The 21,403-nt window shown below is 40.2% G+C and overlaps 1 protein-coding gene across 2 annotated transcripts in view; it reads right to left on the bottom strand.

The window, feature by feature from the left end:
- GPM6A (glycoprotein M6A) overlaps nt 1-21,403 on the bottom strand; it is a 218,045-nt gene that overhangs the window by 119,293 nt on the left and 77,349 nt on the right. The gene's annotated exons all lie outside the window — the stretch shown is intronic.

Here is a 21,403-nt window from a genome sequence, read left to right as displayed (position 1 = left end):
TAAATATGCTTCCCATTATCAAATGATTTATATTTCTTACATGAGAGAAATAAATGGGGTATCCTTGGAATGGTAGTTACTTCATTGGCAAAAATAGGGCTTACTTCAATATGTTGTAAGAAAAGGAGCTATAATGGTATAAATTACGGAGGGAACACAGAGGTTAAGCATCTTATGGGGACAGCCACTCCTTTGAAAGACTGAAATTGGATTTTGAATGCAAATTGATGGAATACTGCAGTTTAGAGGTAATTTGCATTTCTGTACCTTATGTCATTGAGTAACAGAATTACTCTGACGTTCTATCATAGGGGAAACCTACGATAGGTGCCCACTATATATTTCAATTTCTATTCTATTTCCATTTATTAGGGAGCATTATTATATCATTATGAAAAACATTTCAAAAACATAGTAAGGACCTGTTTTGATATATTAAAAAGTGGTTTATACTATAATCTTTTCATATTCTTTCTCATGGGGAGCATATTGTATTGGTTAATGAAAATATGTGCCACCAGAGTTTCAATTTACAGAGGTAACACAGTGAAGATACCTGCTGCTTCTCTACACCGGTTTCCCTTCCTAAGGGAAACAACTAAGAAAAGAAACAATGTTTCTTTCCCATCTGCAAATGAGGGATACGCAACAAAAGAGATACTAAGGTAGCAACTGCTCTTGGCTTCTTCTTATATAGTTTTTCTTGAGTATAAAATAGTGCAGAATATTGACATTCTGGGGAGAGAATGGGTTGCAAAGCCACAGGGACATAAAACATGAAGAAACATTGTACAAGGCAGCTTACACACAACTAGAAATCCAAGATACCATCTTGCTGAAAGCAAAAAAAAACCTCCCCAACCTTATTTCAAATGTATTAAAATGCATTCTACCACAACAGTTGAATAAACTTTCGTTTAAATGGGGCAAAGGAGGGAGGGCAGGAATTAAAAGAAATGTTGAAAACTTGCCTATTCAGTGCAATTATTTAGTTCACTGAACTTTCCAGTACAGCCTAATTCTTGTCTGAAATGAACTGTAACCATTTCATCCTCATCCAAGTACTGATAACGGCCGGATAGTGTGCAGAATCAATCAACCATGTTAGTAAGTCTTGATGCAAAAGTGTCACAGAATTGACATACTGACACAGTGGTCTACAATCAGAATACATAGACCTAAACTGTATGTTTAAATATTATAGTTCTATGTCCATCAATACTTTTGACTAAATCACAAAATCAATCAAACTATATTCTTTTAACAATAAAGTAGACGGATCTGATTGTTTCATTATATTAATTCTTAACTATAAGTACATCTTAAAAGAAATTGCACATCAGGAGTCCCGTTTAACTGTAAGTACTACTTCCTCTAGAAATGTTTCTTTCTTTCTAATATTATGTGAGTATTGATCCATTGGTTGTGAGATGAATTGATCAGCCAACTTGTTGCCTGAGCAAGATGTCATGGGCTGAGAGAGAGAGAACTGGCTCAAGTCACCCAGCCAGCCTTAGTGGCTAAGATTACAACTAGATAGAATTCCTAGTCTCCTAGCCTAATGCCTTAACTACTAGGCCAAACTGTTACTTCCTCAAGAATTTCCTGACATTTTCATTTCAAGACAAAGAATAAGGAATAAAATGCTACCTACTGTTCTGTCCCAAGCCTCTAATATATACTAACACAGACTTGACTGTCTGCACAACTAAGAAGGGAGATAAGCAACCCCTTGGCTAGGAGACCAGAAAATTATCTCTATGAAAACAAGGCTTGAACTCACGAAATTTTCCCAATCTTTCACTACGCCTGGATTAGTAAACTGTTGTTTCCTGCAAAAATTCCCCTCCCGTCGCCCCACCTATAAGCTTCCCGGGAGGGGCCAATCAGTAGCCACCTGTTCCTATTTCCTTCTGTGAGCCTTTTTCCAAAGCTGCTCCCTCCTCCTCGCAGCCCTACGCATACATACGTCAGGGACAGCCTCCCTCTGTTCTTCCTCACTGCTCCGTGACTCAGACGCCATCTGGTGGCCAACAGGCCTCTCTAGTCCCTGCTCTGACTCCGAACACCCCCCAGAATCTTCCTCAGCCTCCAGGGCAGTCCCATAGGGTTCATTGCTGTCAGATTCCAGCAACAGCTCAGCTGGCTGCTGTTGGGCCACAACACCTACCTATTTTAAAAATGTTTCCTGCAAGCTTTGATGAATTATTAAATGAAGCACAAAAACCTAAACTTTTGGGGTAAAGTAGATGGGAACTAACTACTTTCCTATTTAAAATAATGATGAAAGCTGTATGATGAATTGACTTCCCATACAAAGCCATTTCTCTTTATTTTTGCTCATTTTCACATGTCTGTAATGTAATAAAATATATTCTTAAATCGATACCAATAAAAAGAAGTCAAATATTGAAAGATAGACAGAAGCGAAGAGAAAATTATTACAATTTTTCAGAACACATAAAAAACAAAATTAAGCACAACTTTAAGAGTACGCTTGAAAAATAAAAGCTAGCCCAAGGGTTTCCTAAGGATATTGCTGAATACTTGAAATGTTAATACCACATTACCACAATGATCTCAAGAGATTCCAGTCTAATTTTAAAAAAGCATTGGTTAAAAAAGAATACCTGAATTATCTGAAATGTAAATGAAAGTAGTGAATAACATATAAAATATGAAAGATAGCATTTATTTTTCCACAACACAATTCAATTCGACACAATTCAAAATATGGATCCACCAAAGTAGCATGGTTACTAAACTTTCCTTTGTAAATCATGTGATAGATAATTTGTTGTCTTTTAAAAGATTCAGAGACCTTACACCAGTGATGGCGAACCTATGGCACGCGTGCCACAAGTGGCACGCGGAGCTATTTGTCAGGGCACGCGAGGCTTCCCTGATGCCTTCGGAGCACTTAAAATGACCCTCCGAGCAACCCGGAAGTCACTTCTGGTTTGCTCGGAGGGTGGTTTTAAGCGCTCCGAAGGCTTCAGGGAAGCCTCCGGATGGTCCCTGAAGCCTCCGGGGGGCCTCCGGGGGGGGCGGGGGAAGCTATAAAGCCTCTGGAGCCTGGGGAGGGTGAAAAAAGCATGTAAAAATGGGGGTGTCGCGTGTTGTGCGCGCATGCACACTGGGGGTGTCGCGCGTTGCATTGTGGGTGTGGCACGCCTGCACACAACTCCCCTGTGCTCCCCCCACTTGTGGCACGCGAGCCAAAAAAGGTTCGCCATCGCTGCCTTACACCTTTCCCAGGGGCTGAGTACAGCGACCAGATCATGTATTATTTAAGTAGATATGAGTACAATTTTTCATTATTATCACTATAATTTACTACATCATACAATGAATCTAGACAGCTCACAATAAGCCATAAAACATAGTTAAATAGATAACTTCCCCAGCCCTGGCAACAGACCAAACATCCTCACTCCTCGGTTGTCTCCTCCAGCATTCTAGCCCAATGCATTGGGGAAGAATCAGGTCTTCACAACCTTACAGAAGGCTAAAATGGTAGGAATCTCTTTGATCTCCAGTGGAAAGCTGTTCCAAAGTATTGGGTAGCTATCCTTAAACCATGCCTCCAAGATCCCATAACAAGGCAACAACTAAGAGAGGAGTCCTAGAGTGCACTCTCTACCCCCAAGAAACCCTCCAGGCCATAGGTCATCTGACTTCAGCCAGACATTCTAAGGACGAATTAACAAATTTTGCTGGCATCCAATTAGCCCTCTTAGCAGCCCAACATAACAAGATAGTTTTTAATGGGAGTACCCTAGGCGATCTGGCTGGCGAATTTACTTTTAGTTCCTTACGTGGGAGTAGTGTTATTGATTTTGTACTGGTATCTCGACCCTTAAAAGAAGCAGTCCGTGCTTTTTATGTGGATTGCCTTACGCAGAGCGACCACTACCCCCTGGTTACAATCATTGAGCTTTTTTCAAATATACATCTCCCTAGGGGCCCTCAGATATTAGATCCCTATGTGGCCTCGTACATAAGGAGGATCAAATGGTCTCCCAATATTGAAAAAAAGTTTCACTCCTTTTTATCATCTCCAGAGTGTCTCAACTTGTATAATCAGGTACTAGCAAGCAGTGGCTCGGAGATAGTCTTGGCCTTTGAATCACTAATTAACAGTGTCCAAAGGGAGCTTGGAGCCATCTGTGGGCCGAGTGGTCTATATCAATCACGAAGTAATACTTGGTTTGACAAAGTTGCTTGATGCTTAGGAACCAGATTAAACGGGTTTACCTGTTCTACCGCAACCAAGGGGGACAAATGCCCACCAGAAGACTACTACTGCCTGAAGCGGGAGTACAAAGGATTAATTGCTAAGAAAAAGAAATCCAAAGAGAAAGAGAAGTGGGATTTACTTCTCCTCTCTATCCAGCAGAAGGACACCCGATTATTTTGGCAAATTGCTGCCAGCTCTTTGCTGGGCCATCGGGAACTCCCTCCATGCTGCATCTCTAACAGAGACTGGGAAAACCATTTCTTGGCAATTTACCAGGCGTCAGCAAGTTCAACCGTGCCTGACCCACAGCTGTCTCCTGTAGCCCCTGACTGGCAACCTGTGGCCCATGCTGAGATCACCGAGTTTATCTCCGAACTTAAGTCAGGCAAAGCTCCTGGCCCTGATGCTATTCCCCCTGATCTGCTAAAATCCAACCCTGAATGGTGGATTCCTCTTTTGGCAAGACTCTTTACATATATTAATTCCTCTGGCATAGTACCTTCCTCCTGGAGCTTAGCAATTATTGTGCCAGTTTTTAAACGAGGAAATAGAAACAACCCAGCTGACTATCGCCCCATAAGCCTGTCTCCATTATTGGGAAATTTTATGCCAAATACCTCCATCGCAGACTCCTCACTTGGGTTGAGGAATCCAATATCATTGGTGCTGAACAAATTGGGTTTAAAGCGGGCTGTGCCACACTAGATCACTGCTTTGCCCTAGTGCACCTGGTCGACAAATATACTACTATACCAGGTGGCAAACTCTTCACTGCTTTCATCGACCTAAAGTCAGCATTTGACTCAGTCCCTAGGGGTTTGTTGTGGTCAAAACTGCTTAAAAGTTCTATTGACAGACGTTTGCTGTTCTTAATTAGGTCCTTGTACAATCAGACCTCCAGCCGGGTGAGGTGTGGTCTGCAGGGAGAACTTTCTAATCCTATCCCAATTAAGAATGGAGTAAGGCAGGGATGTGTTCTGGCTCCTCTTCTGTTTAATATATTTTTATCTGACCTGGCTGGTTACATCGGACAGATAGAGTCCCATGCCCCGAAGCTGACAACTACAAAGATCCCGCTTCTTCTTTACGCTGATGATGCGGTTCTCCTTTCATTGTCAAGGCCAGGACTGAAAAGATTACTTTCTGCATTTGGGTCTTACTGTGCTGAAAACCATTTGGCTATTAACTGGTTTTTAAAAAATTATATTTATTCAGCTTTGTACAGTTCTTTTAATTGCATTTTAACCTCCTCCAAACTGTACATATTTAATATTTAATTTTTTATTGTATTTTTGTGATATTCTCTATGGACTGTACACCGCCCCGAGTCCCTTCTGGGAGAGGGGGCGGTCTAGAAGCACAAATAAATAAATAAATAAATAAATAAATAATAAATAAATAAATAAATAAATAAATAAATAAATAAATAAATAAATAAATAAATAAATAAATAAATAAATAAATAAATAAATAACTATGATAAATCAAAAGTACTAGTGTTTACTAGAGCCCGGAAATTGTATAACTGGGATATCAGTGGCAATGCTGTTAAGCAGGTTTTCCATTTTAAGTATCTAGGTATTCAATTTCAGAACACCAGTGCCTGGACTAGACATCGAACCCAGGTGCTGAATTCGGCCTCCTGTAGTCACCAGCAGATTTTAAGATTCTTTTATACCCAGGGTGGCCAATTCATTCCTTCTGCCCTACGTATTTACAAAGCCAAAACGCTGGCCCAAACTCTTTATGGCATTCCCATATGGATACGGGGCTTCAAGGACTGCATTGAAAGAACCCAGGCTGCTTTCCTTAGAAAACTTCTGGGTCTTCCCCCTTGTGTTGGTTTTGCCCCGATATACCTGGAACTGGGCATTCGATCGGTGGAATGTATGGCCTGGATAAACACCTTTAAATGGTGGTTTCGGGTGCTCTTTCTGGCAGTTCCTGGCAGCTACCTCTCCCTGGTGTTCACGGACTCCCATATTTCTTGCTGGGAGAAAGAGCTGCTGAAGAAACTTCATCTGCTAGGTTTCACGGAAAATGCCTTGGGAAACTACGACCTCAAGGATGCCCAATTTAGGATAGTCCAACGGCTTGTGGACATTGATTTACAATATCTACGAGCCAGAGCCAATAAAACTTGCTCCCCCTGACTCTCAACCAAGTTAATAACTATGGATTGAGGATGGCTTCCTATTTTTATACCCTAACCATTCCCAAGTACAGAAGAGCTTTTTCCCTAGATCGCTTCAATGTCTTGCCCTCAGCACTTCTGGATGGTCGTTTCAAGAGGCTCCCGATTAATGAGCGGCTGTGCCCTTGTGACAGAGCCGAGGTTGAGACAGCAGAGCATGTCCTTCTATTTTGCCCTATGTATAGCGCGGACAGATCTAGGTTACTGTCTCTTCCTGAAATCGTCCCTTCTGGACCTGATGGCTGTGATTTGTTTGTGCATTGCCTTGGGGATGTCTTCTCGTACATCACCTCTCAGGTTTCCAGGTTTTTCTTGAGAGCTGTGACCATTAGAGGAGAGAGCTGTAATCTCCCTTCGTTGGGCTTTTGGTGACTGGCTGCTGTGTCTTTTTTGTAGTGGTTGTGTTTTGGTCTGTGACTGTAAATAAAGTATTATTAAGAAGGTTCATTTTCAACTTTAGGAATAAAAGCCTGACAAAGAGTCCTAGAGTGCACTCTTCTTATCTAACCTAGCAGGATGAGCAGTGAGAGTCATTCCAATACTGCAATGTTCCATGTTGGGCTTTCAAAGAGATAACTCATGTAAAGTACATTGCAGTAATCCAAACGGGAAGTAACTAATGCACAGGTGACTGTATGGAAGGCCTCCTGCCCCAGGAATGGGTACAATTAGCATATAAAGTGGTTTCTACAAAGGACCCACAGTCAAGGCTGCCACCTGCATGAGCCATGAGTCCAAATTTTGCATCAGATGTGTGCAGGGGAATGTGATGCTATCTAGGGTCAGAGATGTCCACTCTCCTGACCTCGGGGTGGGGACTGCAACTATTTTATTTTGCTAGATTAAATCACAATTGGTTTCTACCCATATAGACTATTAAAGCCTCTAGACTCTGAGCCAGCATCTAAACTCCTACCCTTCCTTCTCTTTCATTCATACAAGTCTCATAAAGAGAAAAGAAACACAAAAGGGGAAGCTAAAGGCAACAAAAAAAAAACCAAACTTCGTAACAGCCTTCTGGCTGAACTACTCCTGGGAGTGTTAAAAAGATTTGCAAACTAACACAGTTCATACATGCTAAACTATTTAGAAAGTCAGCATTAGTGAATTGCGACTATTTACAATTCCTTTATTGTAGATAGTGTAAAAATCATGCATTTTTATATTATAATATTGCATAAATATACATTCTGATAGTGCCTAAAGGATAGTGAATCTTTGACTTTGATTTAGTTTGATTGTGCCATGAAAGTTGTCTAGAATTTCAGGATTGCCTCTGTAGAATACACAAGTATATAAGTTCTGTAGTCTAGTCTAGACTACATGTTTCATGTTTCACTAGCTTTTTTGTAAACTTATATCTTTAAAATACCTAGTTCTTATACTTTCTTAGAATCATATATCCAGAAGGACCTTGGAGGTCTTCTAGTGCAACCCTCAGTCCTTATTCCAAGACAAATAGTTGTCCAATCTTTTCATAAAAATCACTAGTGATGGACCATCCACAACTCCAGGAAGCCATCTATTCCACTGACTATTTGTTCTTACTGTCAATAAACTTTTCTTAGTCCAGGTTGATGAGTTTCCATAAAAAAACACAAGCTTCTCAAGTGCTATTCATTAAGCTACCCATACCAAGTTCTTTAGACATTTTTCACACAGATTAGTCTCCAGACTCATGTGTTGTTGTTGTTGTTGTTGTTGTTTTGCTTTCCTCTACACTCTTTTTTAGGGCCTCAGCATCTTTTTTTATATTATGGTGAATGTATCTGAACTGGTAAAGACCATATTCCAACTATGGTCTTACTAGTGCAATTTAGAATGGTATTATCACTTCTCACGGTCTTGATGCTATTTCTCTGTTGATGCAGGTTAGGACTGCACTGGCTTCTTCTTTTTTTGGCAGCTAGAACACATTTCTGGTTCATACTTAAGTAGTGGTCCACCAAGACACCTAGATCTCTCTCACAGGCACTATTGTTGAGCCAGCTACTATCTATTCTGTACTTGTGCATTTGACCTTTTCTGCCTAAGTGTAAGACCCTACTTTTCTCACATTAAACTTCATCTTGTTGGATAGGGCCCAACACTTAAGTCTCTCAAGATCCTTCTGAATCTTGAGTCTATCTTGCAAGTGTTAGCAATTCCTTCCAGCTTGGTGTCATCTGCAAATTTGATGAGCGCCCCTTCAATCCCCTTATCTCTATTAATTTTGTAGATGTTGAAGAGCACTGGGCCCAAAATAGAACCTTGAGATACCCCATTTGATACTTCCCTCCATGTAAATGTAGTCTCATTGAGGACCACATGCTGAGTGTGGTGAGTCAGCCAACTGCATATCCATATGGTGATGGTACTATCTATTCCATGTTATTCTATTTTACCAAGTAAACGTTGTGGTCTACTTTATGAAATACCTTACTGAAGTCTAAGTAGGCTATATCCACAGCATCTTGCTTGTTTCACTAAATTATAGTATCTTATCCAAAAAGGCAATAGGTTTTGGCATGATATGCTTCTAACAAACCCATGCTGGCATCCAGTAATCATCTTGTTCATTTATAGGTGCTCACAAAGTTGCTGCTTGATTATCTATTCCAGGATTTCTCCAGATATTGATATCAAGCTGATTGGTCTGTAGTTTCATGGATCCACTTTTTTTTGGCCCTTTTTTGAAGTTTTGAACCACATCAACTCTTTTCTAGTCCTTTGGTAGTCTGCCACGCTCCAAGAGCTCTGAAATATTTTTTTCCATGGATCCAAGGTCACATCTGCCAGCTTCTCCAGTACCCTGGGATGAAAATCATCTGGTCTCAATTATCTGAACTCATCCAAGGGGGATAATATTTTCCAGTTCAACATTTTTATTATAAAATATTATAAGATACAAAATATAAAAGCAAATAGGCAGTGGGGAGGAAGAGGGGGAAGAGAAGTGAGCAAGGATAAGAAAAGAAAAAGAAGCATTGGGGATAAGTATTCTCTTACCAATTCCTTGCCCATTTTGGGTTGCATTTCTACTTTTATCTTCCATGATGCTGCTTTTAAGAAATTGGACTTTTTTCCCTTTAGTGTAATTACTAATCTGCTATTAACCTTTTCTATTAACTTTTATGAAATTTTCCCCTAAAACAAATTAACGAGGCAATGACACTTGGAAAATAATTTTACAATAGCATTAAAAGAAATTCTAATCTGAATGAACTGGTCAAAAATTATCCTGAAAACCCTGGATGATTATACACAGGGATTATTCTTCCTCGTGGCTGTCATTTTCATAAATTGAAATCAAGCCCTAGTTTAGATTAGATTAGATTAATGGAGTTGGAAGGGACCTTGTAGATCATCTAGTCCAACCCCTCCGCCCAAGCAGGAGACCCTACACCCGTGATGGCGAACCTATGGCACGCGTGCCGGAAGTGGCACGCAGAGCCATTTCTCCTGGCACGCGGAGCCATCTCCAGTTCCTCTTCCGGGTTCGGGCGCAGCAGCCAGCTGGTCTTGACATGCATTGGCGTGCCAGAAAGCAGAAGTGGAGCCGCCCGGTGCGCAAGCGCATGCTAGGAAAATGATCTTTTTGTTTCCAGGGTGCACATGCGTGTCGGCCATTTGGTGATCTGGTTCCTGGCATGCATGCACACAAAAAACCAGCAACAGGAAGAGCAATGGCTGCGCGTGCCCAAAGACACAGAGCGGGGTTCCTGGCCATCGCTTCTTAGTAGAGCTATGGTCGGGGCTTCCCTCCCTCCCCCACGTGAGTGGACTTCTTGCATAGAAGCAACCGGGAAGCCACCGGCTGAAAGCAGCAGCACAACAGTCACCGTTACCAGGGGCGAAGGGGTGGCGGTGGCAAGAACGGGCGACCGCCGCCCCTTTGTCTCTTCCCCAACAGCGGCTGTTGCGCTTCCGCTTCCAGGCGGGATGCTGGCAGAGGAGCTGCTGGCGGGGAGGCGAGCTACCTGCATAAAGACGCCGCCGAGGGTCTGGCAGAATATATCCCGGCTGGAAGCGGCAGCGCTCCAGACCGTGGATCCTCATCAGAGCTGCAGGCTGGAGCTATGAAGAAGTCTGCTCAGGCGGGGGGGGGGGACGCCTGGGACTGCCCGTCCTTGCCATTGCTACTCCTTTGCTGTTGTGCTGCTTCTTCCAGCCGGGATATATTCTGCCAGACCCTCGGTAGTGTCTTTATGTGGGTAGCTCTCCTCTCTGCCAGCATCCCAGCTGGTAGCAGAAGCGCAACAGCCGCTGTTGGGGAGAGGATGAAGGGGCGGTGGTCGCCCGTTCTCTCCATCGCCACCCCTTCGCCCCTGGTAACAGCGATTGTTGTGCTGCTGCTTCCAGCTGGGACACTGGATGAGCTGCTGGCAGGAAGGCGAGCTACCCGCATAATGTCGCCGCTGAGGATCTGGTAGAATATATCCCGGCTGGAAGCGGCAGTGCTCCAGACCGTGGATCCTCATCAGAGCTGCAGGCTGGAGCTCTGAAGAAGTCTGCTCAGGCGGGGGGGGGACGCCTGGGACTGCCCGTCCTTGCCATCGCTACTCCTTTGCTGTTGCGCTGCTTCTTCCAGCCGGGATATATTCTGCCAGACCCTCGGTGGTGTCTTTATGCGGGTAGCTCTCCTCTCTGCCAGCATCCCGGCTGGAAGCAGAAGCGCAACAGCCGCTGTTGGGGAGAGGATGAAGGGGCGGTGGTCGCCCGTTCTCTCCATCGCCACCCCTTCGCCCCTGGTAACAGCGATTGTTGTGCTGCTGCTTCCAGCTGGGACACTGGATGAGCTGCTGGCAGGAAGGCGAGCTACCCGCATAATGTCGCCGCTGAGGATCTGGCAGAATATATCCTGGCTGGAAGCGGCAGTGCTCCAGACCGCGGATCCTCATCAGAGCTGCAGGCTGGAGCTCTGAAGAAGTCTGCTCAGGTGGGAGGGGGGAAACCCTTGCCCGTCCTTGCCTCCGTCGCCCCCTCACCCCCAGCGGCTGTCACAGTGCTGCTTCTGGCTGGGATGCTGGAGCAGCCAGAAGAAGGAGAAGCTGCCGTGGGGGAGGTGGGCGGGGCAGACACCGATTGCAAATGCTTCTCCCCCAGTGCAGTCCGAGAGACAGCAAAGAGCCTCGGGAGGGTGGGGGAGCTGTTTTCACCCTCCCCAAGCTCCTTGAAAGCTTCTCGAGCCTGGGGAGGGTGAAAAACGGGTGTATCGCTTGCCAAAAGGGAGGGGTCCGTCCTTGCCATCACTACTCCTTTGCTGTTGCGCTGCTGCTTCCAGCCGGGATATATTCTGCCAGACCCTCGGTGGTGTCTTTATGCGGGTAGCTCACATCTCCGCCGGCAGCTCCTCCGCCAGCATCCTGGCTGGAAGCAGAAGCGCAACAGCCGCTGTTGGGGAGAGGATGAAGGGGCGGTGGTCGCCCGTTCTCTCCACCGTCATCCCTTCACCCCTGGTAACAGCAGCTGTTGCGCTGCTGCTTCTAGCCGGGACGCTGGATGAGCTGCTGGCAGGGAGGCGAGCTACCCGCATAAAGACACCGCCAAGGGTCTGGCAGAATATATCCCAGCTGGAAGTAGCAGCGCTCTGGACTGTAGATCTTCATTAGAGCCGCGGGCTAGAGCCGTGCAGCAGCCCGCTCGTGTGGGGAGGGAGGGAAACCCTTGCCCATCCTTGCCTCCGTCGCCCTCTCACCCCCAGCGGCTGTCACAGTGCTGCTTCTGGCTGGGATGCTGGAGCAGCCAGAAGAAGGAGAAGCTGCCGTGGGGGAGGTGGGCGGGGCAGACACTGATTGCAAATGCTTCTGCCCCAGTGCAGTCCGAGAGACAGCAAAGAGCCTCGGGAGGGTGGGGGAGGCTGTTTTCACCCTCCCCAAGCTCCTTGAAAGCTTCTCGAGCCTGGGGAGGGTGAAAAACGGGTCTATCGCTTGCCAAAAGGGAGGGGTCACACGCATGCGCAGGGCGTGTTTGTGCGCATGCGCAACGGGGGGTGTCGCGCGCATAGCATTATGGGTATGGCACGCCTGCCTACGACCCCCCTGCGCTCCCCCCGCTTTTGGCACAGGAGCCCAAAAAGGTTCGCCATCACTGCCCTACACCATTTCTGACAGATGGCAGCACAGTCTCTTCTTGAAAGCTTCCAGGGATGAAGCTCCCACAACTTCCGAAGTTGTCTTCAAGTCTGGCAACCGCAATTTATCAGAATAGGCAAAGATATTTTAAACCCCCAAGAAGCCACAGGAGTGCCAAAACAGGCATTCAAATAGTACTTCACTCACTGACTTGTTGCTGCTTCAGAATAACAAAAATCTCCCTACCCAAAATCCAAATACAGTAAGAGGAGAAAAATGTTAGCGCAGCCATGTTTCCTCCACACATTCAAATTTCTATTTGCTTGCCCATTTACACACACACACACACACAAAAAAAAACCACCTGGATAGTTTCTATGAGCTTCTGTTTTTAATTAAAAGTCCATGTAATATACTCAGTGTTTTAATTTTGAAAATCTTTGCAACACTTGAAATTTACTCAAGTCCTGTTTTAGTCTTTTTTTTCTGGCTGCAAATTGGAGAGCCATATTGGTTTAGTGGTTAAGGCACCAGGCAGGAGACAGTAGCTTCTAGGTATGCCTTTGGCATGGAAGCCGGCTGGGTTGTGTTGGGCCACTCTCTCAATCCAATTCACCTCACATGGATGTTGTGATGGGAAAGTAGGAGAAAGAAGGAGTATATTAGGTATGTTTGCTGCTTGTCTTGTTTATAAAATTAATGAAGGTAGGATAGTAAATAAATAAAAAGGCCAAGTAATTGTTCAGAGATTTTTAACAATTGTTTAGAGCAGGGGTGTCCAAACTTGGGAACTTTAAGACTTGTGGACTTCAACTCCCAGAATTCCCCAGCCAGCATGGCTGGCTGGAGAATTCTGGGAGTTGAAGTCCACAAGTCTTAAAGTTCCCAAGTTTGGACACCCCTGGTTTAGAGAGATTGGAGTTTCCTAAAGAGAAATTCTAAAAAAGGAATTTCTACCTTAATTTTAGAAGCCATGGGACAGAATTATGCACTTGCTCCTCCTAAAAGGCATAATGGAGTGTCTATTATCTCAGCATTTCAAAGAGTGGCAAAATAAAATATTTGGTTTGCTGTGATTGTAAGTATATTGCAGATCAGAAGTAACTTCTCATCCTTTGGTGATCAGAGGTTGAAAGTTCTACAGCTAGAATTGTATTTGCACAGCAATGAAAAAATGATGAGATTCCATCAGATGAGAATGTAATTAAGACAATATTAGAATGCCCAGAAATGGATAAACCAATGCTTACTATTAAGGATAAAGAAGAAACTGAATATTTTTTATATGGAACGTATTTTATCAATGGCTTGATAATAGAAACATACATTAGAAAAGAGGATACACAAAAAGAGAAAATGTTAAAGTAGAGAGTTGCTAAATAAGTTAATGTTAAGTATTATTGTTATTATATTATTATATTATCAATATTATTGTGGAGAATACTATAGCAAATATGTGGATTATGACCGCTTAAAAACAACTGTACCCAGATCACACACTATTTGATGGAAATTGAATTTTTATATGTTATATAAATAAAATAAATAAAACATTTAAAAAAAGATGTTGAGAGCTGCTTTCAGACTGGCACAGATTTTTTCTGCAGAAATGTCCTACATCTCCTCATCTTCCAGTAAACATTTTTCTATGAAATGTCACCGATTTGGGGAGGGGGAGTCAGTCATGATTGATAATATACCAAGCCTCAGCCAGAAAAAGCAACTTTGCAATAATAAAGGACCACAGGGAAGTAGTAATTTTCTCTCTATACATTTCTGTTGTTCTGGAACATTTTATCTCACATCAACACACTTAAGCTCCCATACATGAGTGATAAAGGAGGCTGTTAGGTAAGCTTCCCGTTGGGAGAGTGAGTGCATTCAGAGAAGCGTTGTGAGAGTTGTGTTGGAGAACACACAAACCAGCATACAGAGACACTGCAGTTTAAATAGGCTTTTACCTTCGTGGAAATAGAGGTATCAGAGTCCATCAAACAGTCCAAGTCATACACGGATAAGACAGTCAGTCATCAACATCTTTCAGTTAAGGGATAATCCAAATAACGTAGTCCATAATCATACAAAACAGTCCGGTACACAAAGTTTGCTAGCAGTTGCAAAACTTACAATAGATCACGGAATTTCTAACAGCCAGCTTCCAAAACACTCAGAGCAGATCAGCATCTGACAGACAGAGAGCTAACAGTCATTCTGGCTCCCTCTTATGGCTGCTTGAGGTAACAGCAACCAATCACATTACAGCAGTACTTAAAGCTACAGTACTACCATCATGGTTTATATATTGCTGACCCAACTGTTAGCTTACATTTCTAACAGAGGCTATTCCCAGATAGATAGTCTGGAGATGAAGAATAGCAGACAAATCCAGACAGGCAGCTGATACTGACTGCAAAACTGTAAAAGAGAAATTAAGCTAATACCTTCATGGTGACTCTGGGTTACCAACCCCCTATTTTAAGGCTAGGAAAAGGTGAATTTAAAATTAAAAACTATACTTAAAGTTTATATAACTGGAATCCAGGTTTCATAGACAGCATTATTTACTGAAACTTACAGAGGTATATATTTGTCAGGCCCCACAATATTATATGTAAAATCAACTTGATATCTTCAAAACTAAAAAGTGATTTACTATAGCCAGCCTCATTCATAGTGAAAAAAGGAATCACAAAGATGAGACAAAAATAACACTCAGCCAGCATAGCCTATTAGGGGGGCTTCCTCTTTTCTTAATATAGTTAAATTAGGCATTTTTGTGCAATATAATTAACAGATTTTGTTAATCTGTAAAAGCAAACAACAAATACAGATTTCAGATTAATGTTTAAATGTGTAATTCTTCCAGTATATATAAAGATAAAGACAGAACCCACATACCCAGGGGGGAAAAAAGAATTAATGGATAGTATTGTCACTGCAATATGAGCTGCTCATCTTTAGAGTTAGAAGTGATGCAATCACGAAATGCAATGGTTAATATTAAATTTATAACTCATTTTCCCTAATAGTCTAGCATTTTCCATTAATATTCCTCAGAAACACTGCAATCCATAAACATTCTTGTAAGCCTTGTATATAACTGTCTCCAATCATTCACATCTTAGTTTTCTTAGAAGTGGTAAACAAATAGAATAGAAATCTTTAGAATTAGAATTCTTTTTTGGCCAAGTGTGATTGGGCACACAAGGAATTTGCCTCTGGTGCCTAAGGTGTACATACAAGCAACAAGTGATAAATCATGATCATCATAATAAAATACAATCACCATAAATCATGATACAATACTTAATGATAGTTATAGGATACTAAATAAGCAATCAACATAAATCATAATAGGCTACTAAACAAAAACAATCAAGATAAATTATGAGATATAAACAACAAAGTTATAGTTATAAGAAGCTAAGGAAAAACATGAGAAGTATAATAGTAATACATCCCTAGTAGGTAGTTTGAGGAAGAAGTTGAAACAGATTATATCCAGGATATGACGGGTCTGTAGATATTTTCACAGCTCTCAACCAAACTGTGAGACCTACCCCAATCTGATCCCTTAGGAAATTAAGACCCTCAACTTCATTTAGTTGAAGCAAAATGTTGTTTTACTAGAAGATATTGGCTGTAGTAGTGATGGGTTTCCTGTGCTCAAAAGATTTCCTTTCATTCCAGCACTGCCTCTGTAACCTGTCCATCTTTAGCAACTCGCCAAACTGTTTTGAGAATGCTGAGATGTTTTGAGGTAATCCACATTCTTTCTCAGGGAGCCTGGTCTGGGATGCTGGTACAAACCGGTTCCGAGGTCCTCTGGTCTTTTCACCTATCATTCCCCCCCACCCTCATTCCCATTATGTACACACACCTCTTTGTTGCCCATCTAGCCACCCCACCCCTTCTAGCCTTTGATGGCGGGATGCCTGTAAGGCACAAAGCGGAACCTGGCAGACCTGATACACAAAGTTATAGAGGTGCAAATTACTCAATAATTCCTTTGTATAACTGTGTAGAACTGTATTAGCAGTCTACGTTTTCTGAGTTGGCGCAGGAAGAACATTCTTTGCTGTGCTTTTTTTAATGACATTTTTCATGTTAGATGTCCATTTTAAGTCCTGAGATGTTATAGAACCTAAAAATGTGAAGGTCTCTACTGTTGACACTGTGTTGTCTAGTATTGTAAGAGGTGGTAGAATTGAAGGGCTTCTCCTAAAATCTACTATTATTTCTACAGTTTTGAGTCTGCTCAGCTCAAGATTATTCTGGCTTCACCACAGGGCCAGTTGTTCAACTGTCCGTCTGTATGCAGATTCATCGTCTTGAAGGAGACAAATCACTGTTGTATCATCTGCAAACTTCTGTACTTTAACATAGAGATCGTTTGATATGTAGTTGTTGGTATAGAGAGAAAAGAATAATGGAAAGAGCACACAGCCTGAGTCAGTGAGAAGAATATCTGGAATGATATAATATTAATCTTCTTTCAAGGACGTACAGTATACTTAACTGATGATTATTGAATACATATATATGAAATGTATAATCTGAGGAGAAATTTTGGTAAACATGCTTTTGATTAGTTTAAAGACATAAGATGGTTTATTTCATATAAGTAATAAAATCTTCTTGTAGTAGTCAAAGTAAACTGCCAATAATTACTACTACAACTACTGCAACACAGACAGAATTTTAGCCAAGGAATTGAGAAATGTAGTGGGCAACAAAGTAAACTGAAACATGGGAAAACATTTTGAAACATTTTAGGATCCTGAAAATCGTCCCTATTTTCAAACTGGTCATGGAGGAAATGCTCCTTTTTTTTGCCACTCCAGGACAACGGAATTTCTATAGCATAGAATCTTGGAAAAAAGGAAAAGAAGTAGGATAACCACATTCCTCTGAATATGAATAGGTTTTAGTTAATCTAAATAGATGTAGATGAATATAAAAATAGATGAATGTTCCTGTGGCCAAGATCACCTTGGAGAAGTGATTAAAGTGTTTGACTGAAACAGGAGGATCTATGATCAAATCTATACTAGAACATGAAATAGGAGACTTTACAAACTTTATGATTTTTGTCAGGCATGTACTTGAGAAGCGTAATACCAATATTACAAGGCAAGTGGCAAAATTCTATTTGATAAACTGGGGAATGATACTGTGTAAAAAAGAAAAGAAATTTGGAGAAAAAAGATAAACATATTCTAGAGATAAGCAGGATAGGAAAGCTGCTTAGTACTTTTGTATTTTAAAGTTTTTAGTATCTTAATATCTTAGCTTGTTCATTTTCCTAATTATTTTAGTATTTAGTATTTGCACTCGTATTCTGGTTTTTTTAAAAAAATATCTGATTAGTTATTGTATTAAACAATATGCTGATAGATAAAATATTTGTAATTATTGCATTAACTTTTGTATTTAATTGAAAATAAATGAAATCGCACATTTTTTATCCTCTGTGAAGTCCTTAATATATCATTTAATAACTCAGTATAGCCCATAACTCACAAAAGTAGATGAGTAGGTAATGAAGAAATTATGCAATCCTTAATCAGTCCATCACTGTTTTTTTTTTCTATCTGGCGTCTCATTCCATATCAAATTGTGTGATTGCTTCTTAAATGGTAATAGAAGTAACACTTAGTAAGAAAACTACTTTTACTTTGCAAAACTTTCTAATACAAGGCAAGCATATGAATAAAAACTAAGGTCTGGTTTGCATCAAATAGTAACTGATCTAAAACAATGGAATATTTAATATAGTGAGAAATGTAAAAATATGATGTGGTATGCAAATCTTTGAGTAACTTCCCAAAATATATGATCTGAGCAAATGTGAAAAAATGAAGGAAAATGAAGGAAAGTGAAGGGAAAAGTGAAATTGAAAAGATAGCTTTCACTGAGCAGCTATGGCTGAATTACCTTTCTTTTTATTTCCTTTCACATTTCAAAGGAAGCTCTATCATCAATATAATATTGACCACAGCTCTTAAAAGCTATCCCCAGAATCCTATCTATCTACATATTCAATCAACCTGTCAGTAACCCTGACTGAATATTCCCTCTGCATGAAGGCCATGGGTTATATAATATTCTATTAATTAATTCAAGGATTGATGTAATTGTCAAACCTAGAAGATTTTCAGAAGAGTACACTTGCGGGAAATAATGCTTATTTAAAGGGGGTGAGTATTAAAAGTTTTAGCCTTCCTGCAGTTAATAACTCGAGCACACAGCTTCCTATCAAAGGGAATACCAGGTACATTTTATATACTACCACTACAGAAGGGAGTCTGAAGTTAACAAAGGTGAAAGCAATAGGATAGAACTAGAATTCCTTATGACAGGATTTCCTATTCATGGACTTATATGTGGACCTTATCAAACTATGAAAACTATGAAAAACAGCTACAAACTATGAAAAATAGCTACAAGTATATTTTTCCCAGTTTGAGATCATGTGAAAAAGATGACATAATAGGATTATAATATAGGATCTCTAGATTATTCTGTATAAAATAGAGAATTAAAACATTAATATTTTAATTTTGTATTTTATACAAAATAATCTAGAGATTGAGAGACAACATGAAACTAAAGCGTGGCATCAAAGTGTAAAGAACACAGGTCATTGCTGTGCGTGCATTTATATATTTTTCACATTATCTCTATTTCTGTATTGAAATAATTTTTTATCACTATTTCGTTTCCAGTGTCTCAGTTACAATTAATCAGAAGATTAAGTATGAGTACTAGACTGTTTGATTGCAAAACTCTGTGACCTAGGGAAGAATTCCTTGGTCATTTCCATTCAGGGGCTCCAACCTGCTTAGCTGGGCCATATATACCTTTAGGCCAAGCGTAGAGTAGTGGAACAGACATATTGTGTTTATTAAAATACTCACTATAAGATTTACTGCTATTGAAAAACCAGAAGTATTGTCTCTAACAGTGAATGAATTTGGAAATTCAAGAGAATTGACCTTAGTTTCAAAATTCCCTATTAATCTGCTTTTTTTGTAAAAAGTTTTTTTATTTTTCCTTTCAAATTCATTTTTAGATATACATTCTTATAATTGTTATTTAACATATGTCAATTCATAGCATTTTTCCGCCTGTATATTTACATTTTGATGTTTTTTATTTCCCCTCCCCCTATTTTAACCATGTGTCCTGAGATATTTATTTCATGTTTTGTTCCTTTTTCTTTTTATTTATATCTTTTTTAAAGCCACTCATAAAATCATCTCCATGTCCTGTAGTACACTGATTCCTCTTTGTCCTTTATTTTCAATATCAGCCTATTCATTTCTGCACAGTCTAATATCTTCTTTATTACCTCCCCTTCCGATGGGATTTTGTCTGCTTTCCAATTTTGTGCAAATACAATTCTAGCTGCTGTTATTATTTGTACAATCAAATATGAATCTTTTTTACTATATTTCTCGGTAGAATACTCAATAAAAATATCTCTGGCTTAAACTCTACAGGTTGATGTATCATTTCCTCTAACCATGTTTGCATTTTAACCCAATAGCTTTTTGCATACTTACACATCCACCACATATAAATACGTTCCTGGCAATTGGTGATATTTCCAACATTTAGCTGATTTATCCTTAAAATTTTTGCTAATCTTTCAGATCTCATGTGCCATCTATAAAACATTTTATATAAATTCTCTTTATATGCTGTCGCCATTGTCAATTTATAGTTCCTTTCCCATAGTTGTTGCCATTTTTCTAGTTCTATTGTATATCCAAAGTTTTTTGCCCATCTTATCATTGTTTCTTTAACATCTTCTTCTTCTAAATGTATTCTAAGTAGATTACTGTAAAAAAAATTAATCATTTTTCATCCGTTCCCATGAGTATCCTATCTAATTCTAAGTTTTCCATATTAAAACCATACTCTTTAACACCTTTCTCTTATCGTGTTTGTATTTGCATTTGTTTAAACCATCCTATGTCAATCTTCTTCTTGCTCTTGTTCTTCTAATTCTTTCTTCAGTTTTAGTTCTCCCTCTGCTGTGATTATATCTTTGTACCTAATAACCTTTTTCATACTACTAATATTCAGATGTGTCAAAGCTTCTACCATTAAAAGCCACATTGGTACTTCCATGTAGTGCTTTTCTTTTACTTTTTCCCATACTGCGTATAAACCATTTCTTACATAGTGTCTCTGAAAATAACTATGTATTCTATTTTTCCCATACCACAAAAATGTGTGCCAACTCAGTTGCATACCGTGTCCCTCCAAGGATAGTAACCTTGCATTTCTTAGTAATATCCATTCTTTTATCCACGTTAGAGCTGCTGATTGATAGTATAATTCCCAATTCGGTACACAAAATCCACCTCTAATCCTTGAATCTTGTAACATTTTTATATTAATTCTCATTTCTTTCCTTGCTATATTTTCCTATTATTTTATTTAATTTTTCAAAGTACTTTTTTCCCAGTTTTATTGGCATTGTTTGGAATAAAAATAATATTCTTGGTAATATATTTATCTTAATCACTGCAATTCTTTCCATTAGTGATAGCTGTAAGTTTTTCCATTTCTCTAGATTCATTTCAATTTGATTTCTTAGTTTATAATAATTATTTTCCTTAATAGTTACACATCTCGAAGTCAACCGTATTCTCAAATATTTCACTTTTTTTACTATTTGAATATCTAATTTCTCCATTATTTCTCTTTTCTGTTTTTTGTTATGTTTTTCACTAAAAATTTTGTTTTATCTTTATTAATTTTCAATCCTGCCACTCCTCCATACTCTTCTATTTGTTCTAGTAGTTTTGGACCAAATAATCTGCTTGACACTATATATGATGAAAACATGCTGATAAAATATAGCCTATATACTCTAGAAGCTTCAGAGGTACATGAAAAAGT

Source organism: Natrix helvetica, assembly GCF_964273705.1.
Source record: "Natrix helvetica genome assembly, chromosome: 7".
Lineage (NCBI taxonomy): Eukaryota > Metazoa > Chordata > Lepidosauria > Squamata > Natricidae > Natrix > Natrix helvetica.
This window is presented reverse-complemented; position numbering and strand designations above follow the sequence as displayed.